The 10634-nt window shown below is 30.7% G+C and overlaps 1 long non-coding RNA gene across 1 annotated transcript in view; it reads left to right on the forward strand.

The window, feature by feature from the left end:
- The first annotated feature begins 4209 nt into the window (after positions 1 to 4209).
- Positions 4210 to 10634, forward strand: part of LOC146754030 (uncharacterized) — a 100269-nt gene continuing 93844 nt past the window's right edge. The window contains exon 1 of the long non-coding RNA XR_014939597.1: positions 4210 to 7581. This is a non-coding gene — a long non-coding RNA (uncharacterized LOC146754030). The remainder of the gene's footprint in view (positions 7582 to 10634) is intronic.

Consider the following 10634-nt stretch of genomic DNA (forward strand, 5'->3'; position numbering starts at 1 on the left):
GTAAAGGAAAGGAAAGTATACAGAAAAGGAAAGTATAAAGGAAAGGAACGTATAAAGAAAAGGAAAGTATAAAGGAAGGGAAAGTATAAAAGAAAGGAAAGCAAAGGTAAGTATATTGGAAAGGATAAGAAAGTATAAATGAAAGGAATGGGTAAGTTTAAAAATAGGAATGGAAAGGAAAGTATAAGGGAATGGAAAGTATAAAGGAAGGGAAAGTATAAAAGAAAGGAAGCAAAGGTAAGTATAAAGGAAGGGAAAGGAAGGGAATAGAAAAGAAAGGAAAGGTAGATATAATGGAAAGGAAAGCAATGTATAAAGGAAAATCAATGTATGTAGAATTGTAAGTATAGGGAAGTATATAAAAAAGGAAAGGAAAGGTTAATTTAAAAAAAAAAAGGAATGGAAAGGAAGGTCTAAGGGAAAATGTTACAGAACAGAAAGGGAATGTAGGTATAATGCAAAGGGAAGGGAATTATAAAAGAAGGGAATTTATAAAAGAAAGGAAAGCAAAGGTAAGTATGAAAGGAAAGGAAAGGAAAGGAAAGTATAAATGAAAGGAGAGGCTAAGTTTAAAAATAGGAATTGAAATGAAAGTGTAAAGGAAAAGAAAGTATACAGAAAAGGAAAGTATAAAGGAAAGGAAAGTATAAAGAAAAGGAAAGTATAAAGGAAGGGAAAGTATAAAGAAAAAGAAAGTATAAAGGAAGGGAAAGTATAAAAGAAAGGAAAGCAAAGGTAAGTATATTGGAAAGGATAAGAAAGTATAAATGAAAGGAATGGGTAAGTTTAAAAATAGGAATGGAAAGGAAAGTATAAGGGAATGGAAAGTATAAAGGAAGGGAAAGTATAAAAGAAAGGAAGCAAAGGTAAGTATAAAGGAAGGGAAAGGAAGGGAATAGAAAAGAAAGGAAAGGTAGATATAATGGAAAGGAAAGCAATGTATAAAGGAAAATCAATGTATGTAGAATTGTAAGTATAGGGAAGTATATAAAAAAGGAAAGGAAAGGTTAATTTAAAAAAAAAAAAGGAATCGAAAGCAAGGTCTAAAGGAAAATGTTATAGAACTGAAAGGGAATGTAGGTATAATGCAAAGGGAAGGGAATTATAAAAGAAGGGAATTTAAAAAGAAAGGAAAGCAAAGGTAAGTATGAAAGGAAAGGAAAGGAAAGTATAAATGAAAGGAGAGGCTAAGTTTAAAAATAGGAATTGAAATGAAAGTGTAAAGGAAAGGAAAGTATACAGAAAAGGAAAGTATAAAGGAAAGGAACGTATAAAGAAAAGGAAAGTATAAAGGAAGGGAAAGTATAAAAGAAAGGAAAGCAAAGGTAAGTATATTGGAAAGGATAAGAAAGTATAAATGAAAGGAATGGGTAAGTTTAAAAATAGGAATGGAAAGGAAAGTATAAGGGAATGGAAAGTATAAAGGAAGGGAAAGTATAAAAGAAAGGAAGCAAAGGTAAGTATAAAGGAAGGTAAAGGAAGGGAATAGAAAAGAAAGGAAAGGTAGATATAATGGAAAGGAAAGCAATGTATAAAGGAAAATCAATGTATGTAGAATTGTAAGGATAGGCAAGTATATAAAAAAGGAAAGGAAAGGTTAATTTAAAAAAAAAAAAGGAATGGAAAGGAAGGTCTAAGGGAAAATGTTACAGAACAGAAAGGGAATGTAGGTATAATGCAAAGGGAAGGGAATTATAAAAGAAGGGAATTTATAAAGGAAAGGAAAGCAAAGGTAAGTATGAAAGGAAAGGAAAGTATAAATGAAAGGAGAGGCTAAGTTTAAAAATAGGAATTGAAATGAAAGTGTAAAGGAAAGGAAAGTATACAGAAAAGGAAAGTATAAAGGAAAGGAAAGTATAAAGAAAAGGAAAGTATAAAGGAAGGGAAAGTATAAAAGAAAGGAAGCAAAGGTAAGTATAAAGGAAGGGAAAGGAAGGGAATAGAAAAGAAAGGAAAGGTAGATATAATGGAAAGGAAAGCAATGTATAAAGGAAAGTCAATGTATGTAGAATTGTAAGGATAGGGAAGTATATAAAAAAGGAAAGGAAAGGTTAATTTAAAAAAAAAAGGAATGGAAAGGAAGGTCTAAAGGAAAATGTTACAGAACAGAAAGGGAATGTAGGTATAATGCAAAGGGAAGGGAATTATAAAAGAAGGGAATTTATAAAGGAAAGGAAAGCAAAGGTAAGTATGAACGGAAAGTATAAATGAAAAAAAAGGGTAAGTTTAAAAATAGGAATTGAAATGAAAGTGTAAAGGAAAGGAAAGTATACAGAAAAGGAAAGTATAAAGGAAAGGAAAGTATAAAGAAAAGGAAAGTATAAAGGAAGGGAAAGTATAAAGAAAAGGAAAGTATAAAGGAATGGAAAGTATAAAAGAAACGAAAGCAAAGGTAAGTATATTGGAAAGGATAAGAAAGTATAAATGAAAGGAATGGGTAAGTTTAAAAATAGGAATGGAAAGGAAAGTCTAAGGGAATGGAAAGTATAAAGGAAGGGAAAGTATAAAAGAAAGGAAGCAAAGGTAAGTATAAAGGAAGGGAAAGGAAGGGAATAGAAAAGAAAGGAAAGGTAGATATAATGGAAATGAAAGCAATGTATAAAGGAAAGTCAATGTATGTAGAATTGTAAGGATAGGGAAGTATATAAAAAAGGAAAGGAAAGGTTAATTTAAAAAAAAAAAAAGGAATGGAAAGGAAGGTCTAAGGGAAAATGTTACAGAACAAAAAGGGAATCTAGGTATAATGCAAAGGGAAGGGAATTATAAAAGAAGGGAATTTATAAAAGAAAGGAAAGCAAAGGTAAGTATGAAAGGAAATGAAAAGGAAACTATAAATGAAAGGAGAGGCTAAGTTTAAAAATAGGAATTGAAATGAAAGTGTAAAGGAAAGGAAAGTATACAGAAAAGGAAAGTATAAAGGAAAGGAAAGTATAAAGAAAAGGAAAGTATAAAGGAAGGGAAAGTATAAAAGAAAGGAAAGCAAAGGTAAGTATATTGGAAAGGATAAGAAAGTATAAATGAAAGGAATGGGTAAGTTTAAAAATAGGAATGGAAAGTATAAGGGAATGGAAAGTATAAAGGAAGGGAAAGTATAAAAGAAAGGAAGCAAAGGTAAGTATAAAGGAAGGGAAAGGAAGGGAATAGAAAAGAAAGGAAAGGTAGATATAATGGAAAGGAAAGCAATGTATAAAGGAAAATCAATGTATGTAGAATTGTAAGGATAGGCAAGTATATAAAAAAGGAAAGGAAAGGTTAATTTAAAAAAAAAAAAAAGGAATGGAAAGGAAGGTTTAAGGGAAAATGTTACAGAACAGAAAGGGAATGTAGGTATAATCCAAAGGGAAGGGAATTATAAAAGAAGGGAATTTATAAAGGAAAGGAAAGCAAAGGTAAGTATGAAAGGAAAGGAAAGGAAAGTATAACTGAAAGGAGAGGCTAAGTTTAAAAATAGGAATTGAAATGAAAGTGTAAAGGAAAGGAAAGTATACAGAAAAGGAAAGTATAAAGGAAAGTATAAAGAAAAGGAAAGTATAAAGGAAAGGAAAGTATAAAGGAAAAAGAAAGTATAAAAGATAGGAAAGCAAAGGTAAGTATATTGGAAAGGATCAGAAAGTATAAATGAAAGGAATGGGTAAGTTTAAAAATAGGAATGGAAAGGAAAGTATAAGGGAATGGAAAGTATAAAGGAAGGGAAAGTATAAAAGAAAGGAAGCAAAGGTAAGTATAAAGGAAGGGAAAGGAAGGGAATAGAAAAGAAAGGAAAGGTAGATATAATGGAAATGAAAGCAAAGTATAAAGGAAAGTCAATGTATGTAGAATTGTAAGGATAGGGAAGTATATAAAAAAGGAAAGGAAAGGTTAATTTAAAAAAAAAAAGGAATGGAAAGGAAGGTCTAAGGGAAAATGTTACAGAACAAAAAGGGAATCTAGGTATAATGCAAAGGGAAGGGAATTATAAAAAAAGGGAATTTATAAAAGAAAGGAAAGCAAAGGTAAGTATGAAAGGAAATGAAAAGGAAACTATAAACGAAAGGAGAGGCTAAGTTTAAAAATAGGAATTGAAATGAAAGTGTAAAGGAAAGGAAAGTATACAGAAAAGGAAAGTATAAAGGAAAGGAAAGTATAAAGAAAAGGAAAGTATAAAGGAAGGGAAAGTATAAAAGAAAGGAAAGCAAAGGTAAGTATATTGGAAAGGATAAGAAAGTATAAATGAAAGGAATGGGTAAGTTTAAAAATAGGAATGGAAAGGAAAGTATAAGGGAATGGAAAGTATAAAGGAAGGGAAAGTATAAAAGAAAGGAACCAAATGTAAGTATAAAGGAAGGGAAAGCAAGGGAATAGAAAAGAAAGGAAAGGTAGATATAATGGAAAGGAAAGCAAAGTATAAAGGAAAGTCAATGTATGTAGAATTGTAAGGATAGGGAAGTATATAAAAAAGGAAAGGAAAGGTTAATTTAAAAAAAAAAAAAGGAATGGAAAGGAAGGTCTAAGGGAAAATGTTACAGAACAGAAAGGGAATGTAGGTATAATGCAAAGGGAAGGGAATTATAAAAGAAGGGAATTTATAAAGGAAAGGAAAGCAAAGGTAAGTATGAAAGGAAAGGAAAGTATAAATGAAAGGAGAGGCTAAGTTTAAAAATAGGAATTGAAATGAAAGTGTAAAGGAAAGGAAAGTATACAGAAAAGGAAAGTATAAAGGAAAGGAAAGTATAAAGAAAAGGAAAGTATAAAGGAAGGGAAAGTATAAAAGAAAGGAAAGCAAAGGTAAGTATATTGGAAAGGATAAGAAAGTATAAATGAAAGGAATGGGTAAGTTTAAAAATAGGAATGGAAAGGAAAGTATAAGGGAATGGAAAGTATAAAGGAAGGGAAAGTATAAAAGAAAGGAAGCAAAGGTAAGTATAAAGGAAGGGAAAGGAAGGGAATAGAAAAGAAAGGAAAGGTAGATATAATGGAAAGGAAAGCAATGTATAAAGGAAAATCAATGTATGTAGAATTGTAAGGATAGGGAAGTATATAAAAAAGGAAAGGAAAGGTTAATTTTAAAAAAAAAAAAGGAATGGAAAGGAAGGTCTAAGGGAAAATGTTACAGAACAGAAAGGGAATGTAGGTATAATGCAAAGGGAAGGGAATTATAAAAGAAGGGAATTTATAAAAGAAAGGAAAGCAAAGGTAAGTATGAAAGGAAAGGAAAGGAAAGTATAAATGAAAGGAGAGGCTAAGTTTAAAAATAGGAATTGAAATGAAAGTGTAAAGGAAAGGAAAGTATACAGAAAAGGAAAGTATAAAGGAAAGGAAAGTATAAAGAAAAGGAAAGTATAAAGGAAGGGAAAGTATAAAGAAAAGGAAAGTATAAAGGAATGGAAAGTATAAAAGAAACGAAAGCAAAGGTAAGTATATTGGAAAGGATAAGAAAGTATAAATGAAAGGAATGGGTAAGTTTAAAAATAGGAATGGAAAGGAAAGTCTAAGGGAATGGAAAGTATAAAGGAAGGGAAAGTATAAAAGAAAGGAAGCAAAGGTAAGTATAAAGGAAGGGAAAGGAAGGGAATAGAAAAGAAAGGAAAGGTAGATATAATGGAAATGAAAGCAATGTATAAAGGAAAGTCAATGTATGTAGAATTGTAAGGATAGGGAAGTATATAAAAAAGGAAAGGAAAGGTTAATTTAAAAAAAAAAAAAGGAATGGAAAGGAAGGTCTAAGGGAAAATGTTACAGAACAAAAAGGGAATCTAGGTATAATGCAAAGGGAAGGGAATTATAAAAGAAGGGAATTTATAAAAGAAAGGAAAGCAAAGGTAAGTATGAAAGGAAATGAAAAGGAAACTATAAATGAAAGGAGAGGCTAAGTTTAAAAATAGGAATTGAAATGAAAGTGTAAAGGAAAGGAAAGTATACAGAAAAGGAAAGTATAAAGGAAAGGAAAGTATAAAGAAAAGGAAAGTATAAAGGAAGGGAAAGTATAAAAGAAAGGAAAGCAAAGGTAAGTATATTGGAAAGGATAAGAAAGTATAAATGAAAGGAATGGGTAAGTTTAAAAATAGGAATGGAAAGTATAAGGGAATGGAAAGTATAAAGGAAGGGAAAGTATAAAAGAAAGGAAGCAAAGGTAAGTATAAAGGAAGGGAAAGGAAGGGAATAGAAAAGAAAGGAAAGGTAGATATAATGGAAAGGAAAGCAATGTATAAAGGAAAATCAATGTATGTAGAATTGTAAGGATAGGGAAGTATATAAAAAAGGAAAGGAAAGGTTAATTTAAAAAAAAAAAAAAGGAATGGAAAGGAAGGTTTAAGGGAAAATGTTACAGAACAGAAAGGGAATGTAGGTATAATCCAAAGGGAAGGGAATTATAAAAGAAGGGAATTTATAAAGGAAAGGAAAGCAAAGGTAAGTATGAAAGGAAAGGAAAGGAAAGTATAACTGAAAGGAGAGGCTAAGTTTAAAAATAGGAATTGAAATGAAAGTGTAAAGGAAAGGAAAGTATACAGAAAAGGAAAGTATAAAGGAAAGTATAAAGAAAAGGAAAGTATAAAGGAAAGGAAAGTATAAAGGAAAAAGAAAGTATAAAAGATAGGAAAGCAAAGGTAAGTATATTGGAAAGGATCAGAAAGTATAAATGAAAGGAATGGGTAAGTTTAAAAATAGGAATGGAAAGGAAAGTATAAGGGAATGGAAAGTATAAAGGAAGGGAAAGTATAAAAGAAAGGAAGCAAAGGTAAGTATAAAGGAAGGGAAAGGAAGGGAATAGAAAAGAAAGGAAAGGTAGATATAATGGAAATGAAAGCAAAGTATAAAGGAAAGTCAATGTATGTAGAATTGTAAGGATAGGGAAGTATATAAAAAAGGAAAGGAAAGGTTAATTTAAAAAAAAAAAAAAGAATGGAAAGGAAGGTCTAAGGGAAAATGTTACAGAACAAAAAGGGAATCTAGGTATAATGCAAAGGGAAGGGAATTATAAAAAAAGGGAATTTATAAAAGAAAGGAAAGCAAAGGTAAGTATGAAAGGAAATGAAAAGGAAACTATAAACGAAAGGAGAGGCTAAGTTTAAAAATAGGAATTGAAATGAAAGTGTAAAGGAAAGGAAAGTATACAGAAAAGGAAAGTATAAAGGAAAGGAAAGTATAAAGAAAAGGAAAGTATAAAGGAAGGGAAAGTATAAAAGAAAGGAAAGCAAAGGTAAGTATATTGGAAAGGATAAGAAAGTATAAATGAAAGGAATGGGTAAGTTTAAAAATAGGAATGGAAAGTATAAGGGAATGGAAAGTATAAAGGAAGGGAAAGTATAAAAGAAAGGAAGCAAAGGTAAGTATAAAGGAAGGGAAAGGAAGGGAATAGAAAAGAAAGGAAAGGTAGATATAATGGAAAGGAAAGCAATGTATAAAGGAAAATCAGTGTATGTAGAATTGTAAGGATAGGCAAGTATATAAAAAAGGAAAGGAAAGGTTAATTTAAAAAAAAAAAAAAGGAATGGAAAGGAAGGTTTAAGGGAAAATGTTACAGAACAGAAAGGGAATGTAGGTATAATCCAAAGGGAAGGGAATTATAAAAGAAGGGAATTTATAAAGGAAAGGAAAGCAAAGGTAAGTATGAAAGGAAAGGAAAGGAAAGTATAACTGAAAGGAGAGGCTAAGTTTAAAAATAGGAATTGAAATGAAAGTGTAAAGGAAAGGAAAGTATACAGAAAAGGAAAGTATAAAGGAAAGTATAAAGAAAAGGAAAGTATAAAGGAAAGGAAAGTATAAAGGAAAAAGAAAGTATAAAAGATAGGAAAGCAAAGGTAAGTATATTGGAAAGGATCAGAATGTATAAATGAAAGGAATGGGTAAGTTTAAAAATAGGAATGGAAAGGAAAGTATAAGGGAATGGAAAGTATAAAGGAAGGGAAAGTATAAAAGAAAGGAAGCAAAGGTAAGTATAAAGGAAGGGAAAGGAAGGGAATAGAAAAGAAAGGAAAGGTAGATATAATGGAAAGGAAAGCAATGTATAAAGGAAAGTCAATGTATGTAGAATTGTAAGGATAGGGAAGTATAGAAAAAAGGATAGGAAAGGTTAATTTAAAAAAAAAAAGGAATGGAAAGGAAGGTCTAAGGGAAAATGTTACAGAACAGAAAGGGCATGTAGGTATAATGCAAAGGGAAGGGAATTATAAAAGAAGGGAATTTATAAAAGAAAGGAAAGCAAAGGTAAGTATGAAAGGAAAGGAAGGGAAAGTATAAATGAAAGGAGAGGCTAAGTTTAAAAATAGGAATTGAAATGAAAGTGTAAAGGAAAGGAAAGTATACAGAAAAGGAAAGTATAAAGGAAAGGAAAGTATAAAGAAAAGGAAAGTATAAAGGAAGGGAAAGTATAAAAGAAAGGAAGCAAAGGTAAGTATAAAGGAAGGGAAAGGAAGGGAATAGAAAAGAAAGGAAAGGTAGATATAATGGAAAGGAAAGCAATGTATAAAGGAAAGTCAATGTATGTATAATTGTAAGGATAGGGAAGTATATAAAAAGGGAAAGGAAAGGTTAATTTAAAAAAAAAAAGGAATGGAAAGGAAGGTCTAAAGGAAAATGTTACAGAACAGAAAGGGAATGTAGGTATAATGCAAAGGGAAGGGAATTATAAAAGAAGGGAATTTATAAAAGATAGGAAAGCAAAGGTAAGTATGAAAGGAAAGGAAAGTATAAATGAAAGGAGAGGCTAAGTTTAAAAATAGGAATTGAAATGAAAGCGTAAAGGAAAGGAAAGTATAAAGAAAAGGAAAGTATAAAGGAAGGGAAAGTATAAAAGAAAGGAAAGCAAAGGTAAGTATATTGGAAAGGATAAGAAAGTATAAATGAAAGGAATGGGTAAGTTTAAAAATAGGAATTGAAAGGAAAGTATAAGGGAATGGAAAGTATAAAGGAAGGGAAAGTATAAAAGAAAGGAAGCAAAGGTAAGTATAAAGGAAGGGAAAGGAAGGGAATAGAAAAGAAAGGAAAGGTAGATATAATAGAAAGGAAAGCAAAGTATAAAGGAAAGTCAATGTATGTAGAATTGTAAGTATAGGGAAGTATATAAAAAAGGAAAGGAAAGGTTAATTTAAAAAAAAAAAGGAATGGAAAGGAAGGTCTATAGGAAAATATTATAGAACTGAAAGGGAATGTAGGTATAATGCAAAGGGAAGGGAATTATAAATGAAGGGAATTTATAAAAGAAAGGAAAGCAAAGGTAAGTATGAAAGGAAAGTATAAATGAAAGGAGAGGCTAAGTTTAAAAATAGGAATTGAAATGAAAGTGTAAAGGAAAGGAAAGTATACAGAAAAGGAAAGTATAAAGGAAAGGAAAGTATAAAGAAAAGGAAAGTATAAAGGAAGGGAAAGTATAAAAGAAAGGAAAGCAAAGGTAAGTATATTGGAAAGGATAAGAAAGTATAAATGAAAGGAATGGGTAAGTTTAAAAATAGGAATGGAAAGGAAAGTATAAGGGAATGGAAAGTATAAAGGAAGGGAAAGTATAAAAGAAAGGAAGCAAAGGTAAGAATAAAGTAAGGGAAAGGAAGGGAATAGAAAAGAAAGGAAAGGTAGATATAATGGAAAGGAAAGCAATGTATAAAGGAAAATCAATGTATGTAGAATGTAAGTATAGGGAGGTATATAAAAAAGGAAATGAAAGGTTAATTTAAAAAAAGAAAGGAATGGAAAGGAAGGTCAAAAGGAAAATGTTACAGAACAGAAAGGGAATGTAGGTATAATGCAAAGGGAAGGGAATTATAAAAAGAAGGGAATTTATAAAAGAAAGGAATGCAAATGTAAGTATGAAAGGAAAGGAAAGTATAAATGAAAGGAGAGGCTAAGTTTAAAAATAGAATTGAAATGAAAGTGTAAAGGGGGAGAATGTAAAGGAAGAGGAAAAGAAGTAAAAATAAATGGGAACAAAAAAAAAGGGGGCGGGGGGGAAGGGGAAGAACATTTATTATTTCTATCAAGTTTTTAAGACTAGGAAAAAAAGTTAAAAAAAAAGGGTGGGGGAAGAAAATAGAGAAGAAAGCAAGAAATAAAAAGGAGGAGAAATGGGGAGGAAAAATGGAAAGAAAATGAAAATTAAAAAAGCATGAAAGGAGAAAAATAAAAGGAAGATAGGGAACAAAAAGTTAAAAAAATAAATAGGAAAAAAAAAATGGAAACAGAAAGTGGAGAGTAAAGATAAAAGTTGAAGAAGAAAGAGGGAAGAAAACAGGGAAGAAAATAGACAAGAATGATAATAGGGAAGAAAGAGAATAAAAAGATGAATAGAAAAAAAAAGAAAAGAAGGTAAAAAGAAGAGAAAAGAAAAGAAAAGAGAAGAAAAGAGAAGAGAAAGAGAAGGAAAGGAAAGGAAAGGAAGGAAAGGAAAGGAAAGGAAAGGAAAGGAAAGGAAAGGAAAGGAAAGGAAGGAAAGGAAAAGGAAAGGAAAGGAAAGGAAAGGAAAGGAAAGGAAAGGGAAAGGAAAGGGAAAGGAAAGGGAAAGGAAAGGGAAAGGAAAGGGAAAGAAAGGGAAAGGAAAGGGAAAGGAAAGGGAAAGGAAAGGGAAAGGAAAGGGAAAGGAAAGGGAAAGGAAAGGGAAAGGAAAGGGAAAGGAGGAAGGGAAGGAAAGGAAAGGAAAGGGAAAGGAAAGGGAAGGAAAAAAGAAA

This window comes from Coturnix japonica, chromosome Z, assembly GCF_054131305.1.
Source record: "Coturnix japonica strain WE chromosome Z, WE-NBRP24, whole genome shotgun sequence".
Taxonomy (NCBI): Eukaryota; Metazoa; Chordata; class Aves; order Galliformes; family Phasianidae; genus Coturnix; species Coturnix japonica.